A 16,105-nucleotide genomic window follows, 5' to 3' on the forward strand; every position below is an offset into this window, starting at 1 on the left:
GTGTATTTGTGACATTTTGATTCTACGCTCAGGTTACTAATAAATTGCTTGTTTTTGTAAAGGAGGAAAAAAGAAGTAAAATGAAAACAATAAACCTGGTACACCCATGATGGATGAGGCTCTCCACACCAAACAGTTTGAGAGATTCAGTGATAAATGTCTCTTTCTTTGCCTTACTCACACTGCACAGCAAAGTCACAGTTCTCTCCTACTATGAACATTCTGCTATGGAGAAAGGACCTTCTTACTTAAAATTGAGAAGACTTCAGCCAATAATTTTTTTTTTTTTTTTTAGTGTCAGGATCACTGAATTGTTTAATAGTATATCAGCACCGCATATGAGGAGATAGAACTTCAGAAAAATCATGGCTAGCAACTAAGAAAGGTGTCATATACCAACTGGTCACCTGTGCTCAGTTAGTTTATGTCTGATTTACAAAAAGTGTATCCTTTTTATTCACAATATGAGTGATTAAATGACATGTCAAAATCAGTCATAAATTAAGAATTCTATTTGTTTAGATCATATCTAATGATTGCTTGGGTTTTCTACCAACTAACCATGTTCTTTCTGAAAGCATCTGTTGTTTTCTACCATACTCAAAAAGACTTTCTCTGATGACTACAAAGGGAATACTTCTTTATGGCAACTGCTTCTCATAACTGTCCATCAGTATTTTGAATGTTGATTTGATATGTGGTAGGTGTTTGTCATGCCCAGAATGGCATTTAGGAAATTGCTTTTTGTTGCAAATAACTGTTTATGGTAAGATGGTGTAGGAAAGACCACAATAATAAGTTTAAAGAGTAAGTTGGGATGGACTGCAGATGACAATTTTTACATTGTAATTTAAAATGCCTAGTCTTTTGGAACTTGTCCGGTTAGAAATATGTTTAAATAGATTTTTTTTCATTTTTTAAAATATTTGTCTTATTCTATTTAAGATGAGGAAAAAAATCAAAGCTTTATTAACTATAACTGTATTTTTTCTATTATACTATCTTGGGATCTATTTTCATTTTGTAGAAATTTGGAGTTTATTCCATGTTACTGAGAATATTCTTATGTGGGGGAACAAGCTCATAAGGACCTATGTATGACAGTTTCTCTGATATTTGTGACCTAAAGCAGAAGTTAGGAAACTTCAAATGGCCAATACTCTAAGAATATTTTTCTGTTTCATTTTTAATGGTTTGTTAAAAATTTTTTTTTTTAAAAAAGAATAATATGTGACCGAAATCTCATACATGGCCACAAACCCTGTAATATTTACTATCTGTCCCTTTACCAAAAAAAAAATGTTGGCCAACTCCTAATCTTCAGGGAACCACTAGAGATATGTAGAAATATATCTCCAAATTCGTCCGAGTCATAGTAGCTCAATGTTAGAAAATATCTTTAATGTAATTGACTCCTATTCATACACATGTGTCCTCCTCCCCGAGTGGGTGGGTTCTATTCACATTGCTGGTTAGGTTGTTTACACAAATGAAAACAAAGGGAATCTATAATACCTACACCAGGATGTAGCATGACTAAAATCTCCCAATTTACCAAGAAAAAGGCCTTCTGTATTACAAAGGAGGCTAGGAAATGAAAATCATATGTTACACTGTTATGGAAATGGACTGGACCAAGAAGCAGTCGGCACTCAGAGGGTTGGAAAGTCAGGTATTTTATTACGCCGGTGGACCCAGACAAGCTAATGCTTAGAAATCTGGACCCTGAGCTCAGGTCTCACAAAGTTTTTATAAGCAACTCTTCCAGGGTTTTTACATTTTTTTTTTCTTTTCTCAGCATTCTCTAGGCTAGCATATGTGTATGTGGTCTGTGCAGATAAGCGAGCTCAGTTACAGAAGCCAAAAATACAAGTAGTGATTAAAGGCCAGACTAGTGTAACAAGCAAATATTGTTTCAAAGACAAAATATTATTTCAAAGACAAAACAGGCTTATGAGAAAATTATTTTGACATTTTTCCCAACAACAACACATAACACTTCATTGTGTATAAGTCACTTTGACTGGATTATACCAGAGAGAGTGGTCCCTGGGCAGCGTGGGGCAGGCAGGCAGGCTCCAAATGCTCATCTCTTTTACTTTATCCACTCAGCTCATGACCTCAGCAAACTTCAGCTACTGACCTTAACGCTCTTTCCTGATGACCCTGGACATATCCTTTTCAACTTTCTGCACACCTTCGCCTGATGGTTGATCACCATCAGTTAAGCACAGTTGTCAGCTAACAGTGAGAGCTCTTTGCCACATTGGCACCTGAAAGACTAAGTAGAGAGAAAAGTGGGGAGTTGGAGGGGAGGAAGCCTCAGGTGGTTGGGATGGAGAAAGGGGAAACCAGAGGGTAGAGATATCCAGGGAGGATAAGGAAGTGAGGAAAAATGTAAACAACTTTGAATGCAATAAATTACCTTCTCCTTTTCGGCAAGAACTGCCAAGTACTTCAGAGTTATGTTTTAAGAATAGAATAGGCACCTACCAAATGGCTGCCTGACTTTAAGTTTCTAAAAGGCAGAAAATGGATCAGAAATAGTTTCGAGACTCAAAAGTTGAGGCTAGCAATGAGCTAAAAAAGGGAAGGACAGGTCTGAGGGGATTTATGTGTATGTGCGTACTTATGTTCCCTGAAGATTAGCCTTAGTTAAAGAGTAAGCTATAGTCCTCAGGAAAAATGCATTCATGTTCAGTGTACATCCTTAAGGAATAGAAATCCAAGGTATTCAGTAGGATCCTAGAATGTTAGGATGCAGTAAAGTCAGAATAAAAAATCAAAAGGACCCAAATATGTCAACTGCCAAGGGGAGGGCAATATCGTCAACCTTTGTGGATGAATTCAATAGTTTAGAAAGTTTGAGTCTATTCAATTGAGAATACTCTGTGGGAGTCATATATGAAATAATGAATACCTGTACTGCCTAGAAATTTTTCTTTGTTAATTTAATATTTTAATTTAGAGCATTTGTCATAATTTAGAACTGTAACCTTTTAAAATTTAAAATTAGCGTTTCCTTTTTGTTCAGAATTATGAATGATTGAACATCATGTCAAAATCAGCCTTAAATCAAGATTTCTATTTGCTCAGGCCCTATCTAATGAATGTTTGGGTTCTACCAAATAACCATGGTGTTTGTGAAAGCATCTTTTATTTTCTCATCCCTATTGAAAAATGCTTTCTCTGATAATTATAAAGTGAATACTTTTTATGGTATGTACGTGATTCTCCTTACTGCCCATCAGTGTGGTTGGTTTCTGAGATACATCCAGCTACAGAAATGACACATTTCAGGAATCTGTTATAAACCAAATGATTGTAGAGGTTTGGTTGAGATATAATTTAAAGGTTTCTCCTCAACATTTTCTTATAATTTTTGCTCTTCCTCTGAAGTAGAAAGTGATCTCACTGACAATCCAGTCCTTCCTGCCCAGATCATAGCTAAGCTCCAGGATCAAGGATTGAGACAGAGCCCAAGCATGTCCACCCAGCCCTGCTAATTTAACATCCCTTCTATTACACCCTGTAGTCTCTATGTCACCAAGATGTGCAGACCTCTTCCTTCCCCACAGAAACTTTCAAGCTGTCTAGCAAATAATGTTTCTGAGCATTCCTTATGCAGCATGGAAATTCCATTGTCAGTTCTCAACAAAGCCATCAGACTCACCCATAAGAGAGTTTCAAAGCATATTTTATTTTAAATCTGCTAAATAGTGAATGTTATGCTAGCTGATGTAGGATGAAACAAAAAGAGAAAATAAGCCATCTTATTTGAAGTAGTTAACTGAGTCTTGCAGTAGATAGAAGCAAATGAAATTCATCAGCAATGACAAAATAATACAATGCTTCATATTTTAGTATTAAAGCTGTCTTGCAGATTTTTCTCAACTCTTTTTAAAACATAGATTTATGAAAATCTAAAGAGAAAGGTAAGTAATGAAAAAAATGTTTCTGTACTCTAATATCAAATATAAAAGAGAATATGAAAATATTTCTGAGATTAAACCTGCTGGATGCCAGTGTGTTGTCATCACAGGCTACACCATAGGAATACAGAACTAAGTTCTGATCATTCTCTGGGGGATCCAGAAATACGGCCAAAGAGAGATTCTCAGGAACTGGCTTCCAGTCAAGTTTCTGACTTAAGCAGAGCAAAGACATGGCTACCGAGGACCAGTATTTATGAGGAAGAAAGTGTTGATTTTCAAAGAAGAGTTAAAAGGTTTGAAAGTTCCTGTCTAAAGAAAATGAACTTAAGTTTCATGACATTGGGTAATCTATCATTGCTATATCTAAAAAATGAAAGACATGGATAATTTTTTTAAAAAATAGTAGTTGAACACACTTTGGTCATCAAAGAGAAATGCAATGATGATCTAATGAAAACCAAGGCCTTGTAATAACTTTGAAATAGTCCCAAGTACTTCAAAATAACAGCCCTAATATTATTAAAGAGTTCTACTGTATCTTTAAAAAACCTGACAGAAAAGAACCAGTGATTGACACCCAAATATAGATGTCCTGGTAACGTTTTCCAGAAAAAAATTGATAAAAACGATCCACATCTTTTAAAATATGCAATATGTAGCTCCCAGATACATGCTTTTCAGCTGCTACAGGGTAAGTACTTTGTTTTTCTTATGGTTTTCCAAAACTGTAGGTACATGAGCCTCATTGAACCTTCTAGGAGCCAAGTCTGTGTTTGCCTCTACTGCATGTCACAAATCAAAATTTTGCACTATTGGCAAAGCTACTCAAACATAGCAAACCAATTTTAAAATGCATTATATTGCAGCAAAACAAGTTAGACAAATGATTGCAATTATTTTTCAAAAGGTAAACTCTATTATAGGTTATCCTATGATCGCTTGAACTGAACTGAGAAATGAAATAAATTACTCACCCTTGCGAGGCTGATTGCAAATAACTTAACTTCCTTAGATTTTTATGACCCACGAGGTTTTCTATTTATATTCCTGACTTTAACCTAAGTTACCACAGATTCTACAAATACAGGTTTGTTTATATGATTGGAGATACTTAGAGTGGCTCTTTAGGAATCGTGAATTTGAAAATATATTATTTCAAGTTGCTGTGCAAGGCTCATGCTGGGTCATTAAAAGAGAAAAAATAAAGCTGTGTGTCTGAATGAGTAAAAAAAAAAAAAAATATTATCTTCCAGACAAACTTCAGCCCCATTGGAAAAAATATCAAGCAATCTTATTTTTAACCAAAATGTCCTGAAAATCTACTAGAAACTATACAATTTTATATAGAGTAGGACTAAAGACCCAAATCAGAGTGAGATTAAAGGTTTAAAAATTGATGCGTGCTATTCAGAAATCTCTGACAAATTGAAGACTTTAAGAAAATAAAACTGGCCAGGAATCCTATCCTTTGTTCATATATGTACAAACAGCAACAGTGTGACATGTGATCAGAAATAGAAAAAAAGTCTTCAAGGCAGGGTAGACATAGCTAGTACTGTTATTTACTATTGACAGAGAACTAACTTAATGATGTCTTTTAAAAAGTGCAAGTCAACTGAGATAAAAAGATTTCTTATTTATAGTTCCGATGAAGAAAATAGACAGAACAAAGCCCAATACTTTGTCTTAAAAGAATTATTGATTGTAAGTTACCCTTATTTCTTGGATGTGAAGAAATTGCACAGATATAGTGTGCTAATATTGTGATTCAGAACAAGAAGTGCTGCACATATTTTTATGATGAGCATGGGGAATGAAAAATAGAGAAGAAGTCATGAAAGAGACTATCACATTCACAAAAATTTATTTTTTTCCACTTGGGCACTCAGACATCTCTTATTTTTCCAGCCTCCCTTTCAGTTGCATGAGGTCATGTGAGTTCTGACCAATAAAATGTGGGCAAAATGATACGTGCCATGTCTAAGCCTGGCTATTACCAAAAGAGGCCTCCTGACAATTCTCTCTGCTGTGTTTTTTCCCTCATCTGTCAGGAAGATGTAGACAATACAGTAGAGGACTTTAAAGTCCTAAGGCAGGCACTGTTTACTTCATTGAGAAAGCCTTTCTACAGATAACATGTCAACCTAACTAAGCAGTGTGATTAATAATGCAGTTGATTTATATGCTGCCACCAGCTCCTTATTTTGTTGCAGACAGATAACAATTTGTAGACTGTGACACTTTGAGTAGTTACCGCCTGAGGAAACCAAAGGAAGCTAGATTCCTGAATCACTTCTTAGAACAGATCACCAGACCAATCATAGCCACATGAGACTGTTGCAGATACAAGAAATAAACTTTATTTCAGATAAGCAACTTACATGATTAATTTTTTTAAAAGCACTTAGACTATCTTATTTAATATAGATTGTTAGAGAGAAAAAAGATTCTGTCATGCTATTTTACCTTCCCGTAATCCTACTGACTACGTGAATTGTTGAGCTAGGGCTGAGTCTGGAGCTCACAGACCCCTCATGCCCATTGCCCAGACTGGGTCACAAACCATTCACACACCAGGCTGGGTCCCCAGACCCCTCACACACAGGTCTATGAGCTAGGTAACTGACAAACAGATCCTTGGAAGCTGTTGGTTGAAGAGCCTGGCCATGCGGGCAGACACCTGAGGCAGTAGACACCAGCCAAACCACAGCATTGAGCAGGCACACTAACTCCACCCCCCCACACACAATTTTCTTACAAAGAATGTGCCACACCACCCCCAACCAGATGGGCAAGTGAGGGGGCCTGATTAAATTATTCTATTTTCCCAACAGACTCTACCCTATGAATAGAATCAGTACACAATGTTTTCAGATGATCTTAAAATGTTGACAAAAGTTTAATGAATTCCACAAAGTAAAAATTGAGCAGATTACATATTCTAACTGTAGAAAATAAACTATTAATTAATAAGATGTTTTAAAGCTTAAGTAAATGAAAGGTAAAAACAAAAATACTATCTTTGATAATAACTCCTTGGCCAAAGAAGAAATTTAAAACTTAAATAGCAAGTACTTAGTATCCAAATTCAGGAGACTGAGGGTGAAGTTGTTCTGACATGCATTTCCAGTCTTCAACGAAACATGCATAGAACTGAAGAAGTTGTTTTAAAAAGCATACAAACATAGGAAAGCAAGAGAGACAAAAACAAAACAGATAAAAGGAAAAAATAATAATTATCATTATTTTTATTTTATTTATTTTTTATTTTCTATGATGTTGCAGAGCAGTTGGGAGGGAGGGGGAGAGGGGAAAGGGGAAGGAAATGGGACGGAAGGAGGAGGAAGGAGGAGGAGTGGGATTGAGGCCTGTGGCACCCCCCACATTCCCACAGGGGAGACTGGGAACTGCCAGTGGTGGCTTGGTCAATGCTAGGCTGGGTGCAGCTGTCAGAAGAGTGTGGCAAAAGCCCTTGTCTCCCACCTCCCCAGTTCGGGAACCTTGGGCCCTTCTTGCTCCAGCTTGGTGGTCGTTGCTGGGCTGGTTGCTTGTGTTGTGGGGGCATGACTGAGGCCTTCAGCCCCTCACTGCCTTAGCTCTGGAGAACCTGGGTTGCTTCCTGAGGCAGTTCAGTGGTCATTGCTGTAGTGGTTGCGCTTGTCCACGGGGTGTGGCCGAGGCCCGAGGCCACCACCCTCGGGATTGGTTGTTGGTGTCATGTGCATGGCTGAGGCCCCTGGCCCTCCCCACTTTCTGGTTTGGTATTCCAGAGGACTTCTGGTCCTTCTAGGTTTTATAGGTGTTCTTTGGTGATGTGAGACCTTTACTAGCTATTATCAAACTTTGTCTCTGGTTGTGGGTACTTTGTTTTTTCTTTCAGTTCTGTGTTGGATTATTTGCTGCTCCCACCACTCAGACTCTGTGCTGGAACTAATTTGTTGTCCTTTGCTTATCTTCTAAAATGGGGGGACTTCCTCTGGGGACCAGTACTTGAGCCCTGTGGTTGAGCTAAATTGCTGCTTTGCTGCTGATTCCCTGGGGAAGGCTTTTTGTGTGGCTCAGGTTTTAATGGTTGACTTTATAGGTACTTCCAGGTCTTGTGAAGTCTGGTGCACCTCACTCGGTTGTATAGAAACACTGATCTGGGCCTGAGTCTTTTCCTCAAACTACACCCCATGGAATTCTATATTCCTGATAAGTCTCCTCTGAGTGGTCCTACACTGATTGTGGGGGAGATCAGCTGTCCTTGCTGTGCCCCAGTATTCCCCGAGTGGGCCCGTCTCCCGCACTGCCTGTGCTCCAAGCACTTCCCATGGGACGGGCAATGTTCCTGTCCCTTGCAATGACTCACCGGCCTCTGAGTGGCTCCTTTTTTTCATTTGTTCTGGCTCCTCACTCCTATGTGGGCCTGTGAGAACCTTATTAGTGGTATTGCTGGCCTGGGGGCCACCAGGGCCCTCTTCCCTCCTGCTGCCTCCAAGTAACTTCATTCAAAAGGCACAGCTGTGGCTTTTGCCAGCTCCTGCTCTGTGCACTCAGCAGCTCCAGCCTGGAAACAGCCAGGATTTGAAATGGTTGGAGCAGTTTTTTCTTTCTCTCATCATGGCTTTTCCCACCTTCATGCACTCTGTAGGTTTCTCCTCCTTTTCCCCTGAGCTCTAGTTGCCCAGCTTGGCTGTTGTTGCTTTTTTATAGTTGTAAATTGGTTGATTTGTGGGAGAGAGTGATACGGGAGACTGTCTATTCTGCCATCTTGACCAGAAGTCAGAAAAAATAATTAATATAATACTTTTTGAAAGAAGAGCTGTAGATGTGTTAAATATAACAATAAATCAGATTTTTACAGTGAAACAATAGTAAAAGCAATAAAATAGATAAACTCTAAGCAAGTCTAACCAAGGAAATAACTTATAAATACATAAAATATAGAAGAAAATAGTAAGAAATTATTTAATTTGGGAAAATATATAAATTCCCAAAATTAACTCAAAAAGAAGTTTATATCTGACTAGAAAAATAGTTATGTATATTTAAAAGTTGTCAGGCTATAACCTCCATGAGAAATGTGAAGGCAAAAATATATATTGTTTGGGATTTAAAATCTATTAATTCAGAAATACGGGTGTGCACATATTATTACAATATATAAAAATATGGTATATATTTTTCTTAACTATCAGACTAAAAAATGAAAGTAAATAAGAACAATCAAAGAAAGGAAATAGCAATAAAAAAATTAAAAAATCAATCTAAGCATAAAATATGACAAAAGATTCAAACATATCTGCCATAGTAATAACAAACATACAAATAACATAAATTTATATCAGAGTCCAAAAAGCGGATGGAACTGTATGGTGTCTATAAGAGACACTTAAAATTGACTTGGGATCTCTAAAGTTATTTAAAGTTTTATCAAACAAATGCAAGCACAAAGAAAGAAGAACTCAATATTAAAGTGAGTCGTTTGAATTTAAGGTTATAAATATAAATGGGTAGTCATTTTTTATTAAGAAAATGTTCAATAAGATGTGCTAATAAAGTATAAAGCAAAAACTATTATTGGAAACATGAGGAGAAATATACACAGATACAATAATATTGGTAAAGCAATTTCACAGAATTCTTAGCCCCAACAAATCAAGTATGTATAATGTTTTAAAATTGAATCAGAACACAACTAACTTGATAAAGTAAACTGATACTAATATACAGAGATTTTCCACTTGCTTTAAATTTTCCATATATTATTTATAAAAAGTGACCACAGTAGGTCACAAAGAAGCAATTAACAGTTTTTAAAATGTAGAAATTATACATGTTTTACTCTCTGACTCTTGTTCATTAGAGCTAAATGCATTAACACTGACTTAACACTAAACATAAAATGCCAATTAAATAAAATTTGAAACATATAAAAGAGTCTAAAGAAAACAAAGGCATATAATTAGAACAGAAAATTAGATATATAAGCCTAGAAGCTGTCATCAAAGCAAACTTACGGAAAACTTGGACCTGTATATAAAACCTACTGGCCAGGAATCAAGCACATCTAGCTAATGCTATTAGATGTTTGTTCCAGGTTCTTATGCTTTAATTTACTTACTTGGAAATAATATAATAGTAACTAATTCAAATGGCATTGGTATAAAAAGCATGAAACACACAGTTGGTGATGAGGAAGTGTTTGAAGAGTGATAGATTAAGGAATAATTTACAATATTATTACGATTTTCAAACTATTTTTTAAAAAGCTAATCTTTATGTGACATTTTATAATAATCTTGAATATTTTGGCTCTGGGTAATTCTCTTTCTGGAGGGATTAGAAGCTGGAGAGGCAGGTTAGGATGAGCTTTGTAAAATAAGCTAAAGAATTTAGATGTTATATTATATGCAAATAGAAATTAACAAACATTTATAAACATGGGAATAATCTGATCACTTTTAGGAAGAAGATATACCTGGTGGCAGAGTGGGAACAGAATAGGAGATGCAAAGACTAGAGGTGAGGTGTTTCAGCAGGACTACTCGGCACTGCTCAAGGAAAAAGACAAAGGTCTGAGCTAGTTAATAATGGAGATGGTGAGTTCTTGAGTCTTTGTTGTCATCTTCATGTTAATCTCAAATTTCCTCATCTGTTAATTAGATTACATGTGAAAAATGTTAGACCAGACTTTCTTCAATTTTCTTCCCTTCAATTTTTATGGAAAGTAAAATTGCAAAGAAGTGATGGTTGCACAACATTGTGGACATGCTAAAAGCTCTGAATTGTATACTTTAAAATGTTGAATTTTATGTTATGTGAATTATATCACAATAAAAAATTTGTGATGAACAAATAAATAATTACTTAAAGCAAAAATAGTAACAATATACTGTGAAGCTCATAACATAAGTAAAATAGGAGGGGAAATGTCGGGTCCGCCGCCGGCCTACCGGAACAGCCCTAGCCTCGTTCCTTTCGGTGGGCGAGCAAACGGCCGGGGATTCCTCCTTCCCTCCTGTCCCCTTTGGAAGGAGACAGGGGAAGAGAGCCATGAAGAGAGGTGAGCACACTGCCGGCCCCCCCAAAACAGCCCGGTTAAAGGACACTCAGACACGGGGGGTGGAGGGGGGTTCTGTCGAGCAGTTCCATTTATTATCACACAAGCACTTCCTTTTATAGGCAGATAGGGAGGGGAGGTTTTAACATAATTCTATCAGCTTAAAGGTCAAGGGCATGCATCCTGTCTCAATGCCTAGCTATTGCAATCACAAGTGCGGAAGTGCGGATTTGGCCAATAAGGGCTAAGGCAAGGTTCCCGCAGACACTCCCACCCTACTTCCTCCTGGCGCCATCTTAGGCTGCCACATTAATACACCCTTGTGGGCCCATAATGGCGCCACTTGTAATGTCACTTAAGGTGGCGTTAGTTTTTAAGGCCCAACAGGGAAAGACAATTATACAATTGAATGGCTCTTACATGATAGACAAAGTGGAATAATATTATTTGCAGACAAACTTTGATAACTTAAATATTTATATTATAAGCTATAGAGCAAAAATAAAAAATAAAACAAAAAGAAAAAACTAATAAGCCAAGAGTGGAGGTAAAATGCTCAATTAATCCAATTAATACAAAAGAAGGTAGAAAAAAAGTTATATGCATAGTAATGAAGAGCTGATGGAAAAGGGAAAAGAAACAGCATGATAAGATATTTAAATTCAACCATATTGATATTAATATTACATGTAAATGGTTTAAATACTCTATTTAAAAGGCAGAAATTGACAAACTAGATAAAGACACACTTTAGGTTGTTTACAAGAAACACACTTAAATACAAAGATACATATAGAATAAAAATAAAAGTATGAAAAAGATATCCCATACTATCACTAATCATAATAAAGCAAGAGTAGCTGTATAATTATTAGATAAATTTTAGGACATTGAATATTACCTTGAATTTTACTAGAAAAACAGAGGCACAGTTCATAATGGCAAAAGATCAATTTGTTGAAAGAACATAATAATAATACTAAATAATATTATGCTACTAATAATACTAAATGTACTTTTACCTAATAACAAAGCTTGGAAATTCATGAAGCAAAAATGATAGAACTGAAGGAGAAAAAAGTAAACTTATAATTATTGTTGATGTTTTTAATACTCCTCTGTTAGAAACTGATAGAATGAGTAGATAGAAAGTCAAGAAGAATACAGAAGACTTGAACAATAATATTAATCAATTCTACCTTAACGTATATTTATAAACCCTCCACCTAACAGAACATTCAGCAAGATACATGAAAATGCTTAGTCATAAGTCACAATAAATGTAGAAGGATTAATCTGTTTAAAGTATGTCCTCTCACCATCTCAGAAATAAATCAGGTATCAACAGTAGATATTTCTGAAGGACCTCCAAATATTTAGAAATTGAGTAACACTCTTATAAAATAATGCATGGACCAATACAGAAATCACAAGGAAAACAGAAAACATTTGGAGTTGAGTAAAAAAGAATCTATGACATGTCAAAAAGTGTGAAATGCAGCTAAAGAAAGGAAATTAGAGGGACATTCATAGCTGTAAAATGCATATATTAGTAAATAAAGGCTTAAAATCCTTCTGGTACTTAAACTATATGTGTATATATCTCTTATCCACTCATCTGTCTTTTCCATATTAATATCTTCCTAGGCTACATTTTGGATATTTTTTCCAATTTATCTTCCAGGTCACTAATTCTCTCTTTTGGTGTTTTTAATCATCTGTCAAACCTACCTATTGAGTTTATTTTCAGATATTATATTTTTTCATTTGGGGATTTCTATTAATGTGCTTTTTCAAATTTTCTATGTCATTTTTATATACTTTCCAATTCTCTGCCAACATTTGCAAAATTGTCATTTATCCATTTGTAAACAGTAAGCATAATTATTTAAAATTCTAGGATGTCTGATCTTCCAATACCTGAACTACAATTTCTAATGGGTTTTTAATTTTTTAATTTTAATTTTTTATTTGACATGTAATAATTATACATATTAATGGAGTACAGAGTAATATACTGATACATGTACATACTGTGTGATGATCAAATTGGCTAATTAGCATATCTATTTCATCCACCATTTCTTGAATTCTTGTATGCCTGGCATAGTAAATCCCAGAAATAGTATTTGAGGAAAAAAAAAAAAAAACATTTAGAAATAATTTGAGGCCTAGGATGACATTATATTTTTTCAGGCATCTGGTTGCATTAGCAATCAAGAACCACCATAATCCAATATCAGGGTCTAAGATTTTTCTAGAACATTCAGTTAAATTGAATCTTGGTTGCTTCTGCCTCTCCTCTCCCATTCTTACACTGTAGTTCCTGGATACCCAAAACTCCCTCAACCACAGGGACTTATCACAGCCATCATTCTTTTTAAATTTTTTTCAAAAGTCTCTAGCTGGCTTCCAGTCAAGATGGCAGAATAGATGGTCACCAACATTGCTCTCTCCCACAAATCAACCAATTTACAACTATTAAAAAGCAAGTACTGAGGTGTTTCAGTATATTTTAACACTAGGGTATACTGCCTAAACACCAGTATGGAATTGGCTTTTTTTTTTTTTTTTAACTTTTTCTGTTTGATATTGAAAGTGACCATTCACTTTCAATGTAATTTGCAATTTCCTGAGTAATAGTGAATGTGAGCATCTTTTCATATGCCTGCTGTTATTTGTATTTGTTCTTCTATGATCTGTTCATGCATGTACTTTGTCTATGTTTCTATGGTTGTATTGTTTTCCTACATGTTTATGAGTACTTCATATATATTAGGTATTAGTTCTTCATCTGCCATGTTATGCATCTATTCTTACAATTGTTTTTTTACTAGATTTTTAAAGGTAGTTTCTGCCATAAAAATTTACCCTTTTAATATTAAAATATGTCCATCTTTTCCTTTATAGCTTTTCATTTTCTGGTCTTGGCTTAAAAGGTTTCCTCATCCTTGAGTTATACATGTATTTGCAAAGAGTTCCTTGCAAAATTTTTCTTATTTTATGTTTTACAGTTAAGTCTCTATTTTATTTCATCTGGGGCTTATTTTAGCATATGTGAGAGAGAAGCTCAACTGCATATTTTTTTTGATAGGTAACTAACTGAGCCAGCATTATTTTAAAAACACGTTAGCCTTATACTAAATTCTCATGTAAACGGAGTTCTGCATTCTTTGTTCTGTCCCACTTCATGTTTGTCTAATTCTATGTAAGCATTTTATTGATTTAGAATGATTCTAATAGAATATATTAAATGTTTCTATTCATTTGGGGGCAATAGACATTCTAAGGAAATTAAATGTTCCCATGTAGAAAACAATATGCCATTTCTTTTGTTCAGGGTTTGTTTCAGGTATTTCAATAAGGTATTACTAAATTTTCATGTAGATTTATGTTTCCCATTTGTAATTTATTGATAAATATTTTTTCAATGGATTTTTAAAATTTTGATTTCTAGGTGTTCATTGCTAGTATAGAGGAAAAAATGATCAATCTTTGTATATAATCGATGGGTGTACAGCACTGTTCTAATGCTCTTACTCATTCTATATGTTATTTTTAGTAGAGTACCTCAAATTTATAATTATATAATCATGTCATTTGCAAATAAAATAATTCTATCACTTTTTTTACATATTTATGTTTATTTCATTTCTCTGCCTTATTATATTCATTAGCATTTATAAATTATGTGATGTTCAGACATATTATTTAAAATATAAAATGTTTCAGTGAATTCCTTTGTGTTTTGATTAAACTAATACAAGTAGCAGGATTTTAAAAATGAACCCTTTACAAAAACAATGTTTAATTATTAAAATTATCACAAAATAAGAAAATGCTTTTTGAGTTTCCTTTTGCCTTAAAATAGGTGTGTCAAAGATCCTTTTAAAAAAATTTACATCCAGGTCCAGGTCTGGGGCAGCTGGTGCCATTTGCCTCAGGGCCCTGAAGACTACAGCGGGGGAGCCCTGGGCCTTGGCCCCACCCACTGCCTTCCAGGCAATAAGTCCCTGCAACTAGGAGCTGGGGCCACTCACCCCCAGCGACCTGAAGACCAAGTGGAACTGCAGGCCTCGTGCCCTTGCACTGCTGTCCACAACTGAGCCTGCCACAGAACCAGAATCAAAAGCCTAAGGGACCCTGAGATGGGTGGGCTGAGGGCCTTAACCCCATCCCTTCTTCCCCCTACCCCACAAAAACATTTTAGAGTGTACTTATTAGACATGAGTGTTTCTATGGTGTATGTGACTTATCTGCTCATGCCCTTCACCAATTTTCTGCTTAGGTTTTTCTAATTCATTTTTAAGAGTTCTTTTTTTATTAAGGATTATAATCTTTGTGTTAAATTTGTTCCTTATCAATTGACATAAAAATTAATTTTAAAAAATGTTGAATTAAAGAAATTTTAGACACAACAATCACAGTTCCTTGAACTTGTTAAGACAAGTGAGCAGATAGGATGATGGATGGGAGGGGGGAGAGGGAGGGGGGAGGGATGAATCAGTAAAGGGACACGAAAATCAACTACATTGTATATTGGTAAAATAAAATTTAAAAAAAAGAAATTTTAAAAATTAAAAAAGAAAAAAAATTACATCTCTTTTATAAATTCACTCAGTCTCCAAAACACTTGAAATATGAGGTAAGGATAATCAACCATGACCCCCTCCCCCGATGTTCATATCGAGCCCAGCCATGACCATCAAGTGTCCACTGGAAGTGCCCCAGGTTCCTGAGCCAGGGTGTTGGGGAGCCAAGGGCCTCAGCAACACCCCCCAACCTCTGCTTCCGGGCCAGCTACAACCTCCAGGCTGCTGCCTGAAGCACTCCGGGCTCCCCTGCTAGAATGAGGGGGTATCTACATGATCATGACCCCCCATTTCTCCTCCTCTCCCCTTCCCCTCTCCACCTCCCTCCCAACTGCTCCACAAAAACATCTTAGACTGTAAAGAAGTAATAGTAATAATAAATATATTTAAAAAAATAAGATGAGGATCATGTAGTTGGGATATCAGTTTTTAGAAAAAAAACAAAACACATGGCCCATATTTTTTGTAAACTATCAAATTCTATTTAAAAGGCAGACTTTTTCCCTGAAATTAATGTCTTTTTCTAAATCAAA

The sequence above is a fragment of the Cynocephalus volans genome, chromosome 1 (assembly GCF_027409185.1).
Source record: "Cynocephalus volans isolate mCynVol1 chromosome 1, mCynVol1.pri, whole genome shotgun sequence".
Classification (NCBI taxonomy): Eukaryota; Metazoa; Chordata; class Mammalia; order Dermoptera; family Cynocephalidae; genus Cynocephalus; species Cynocephalus volans.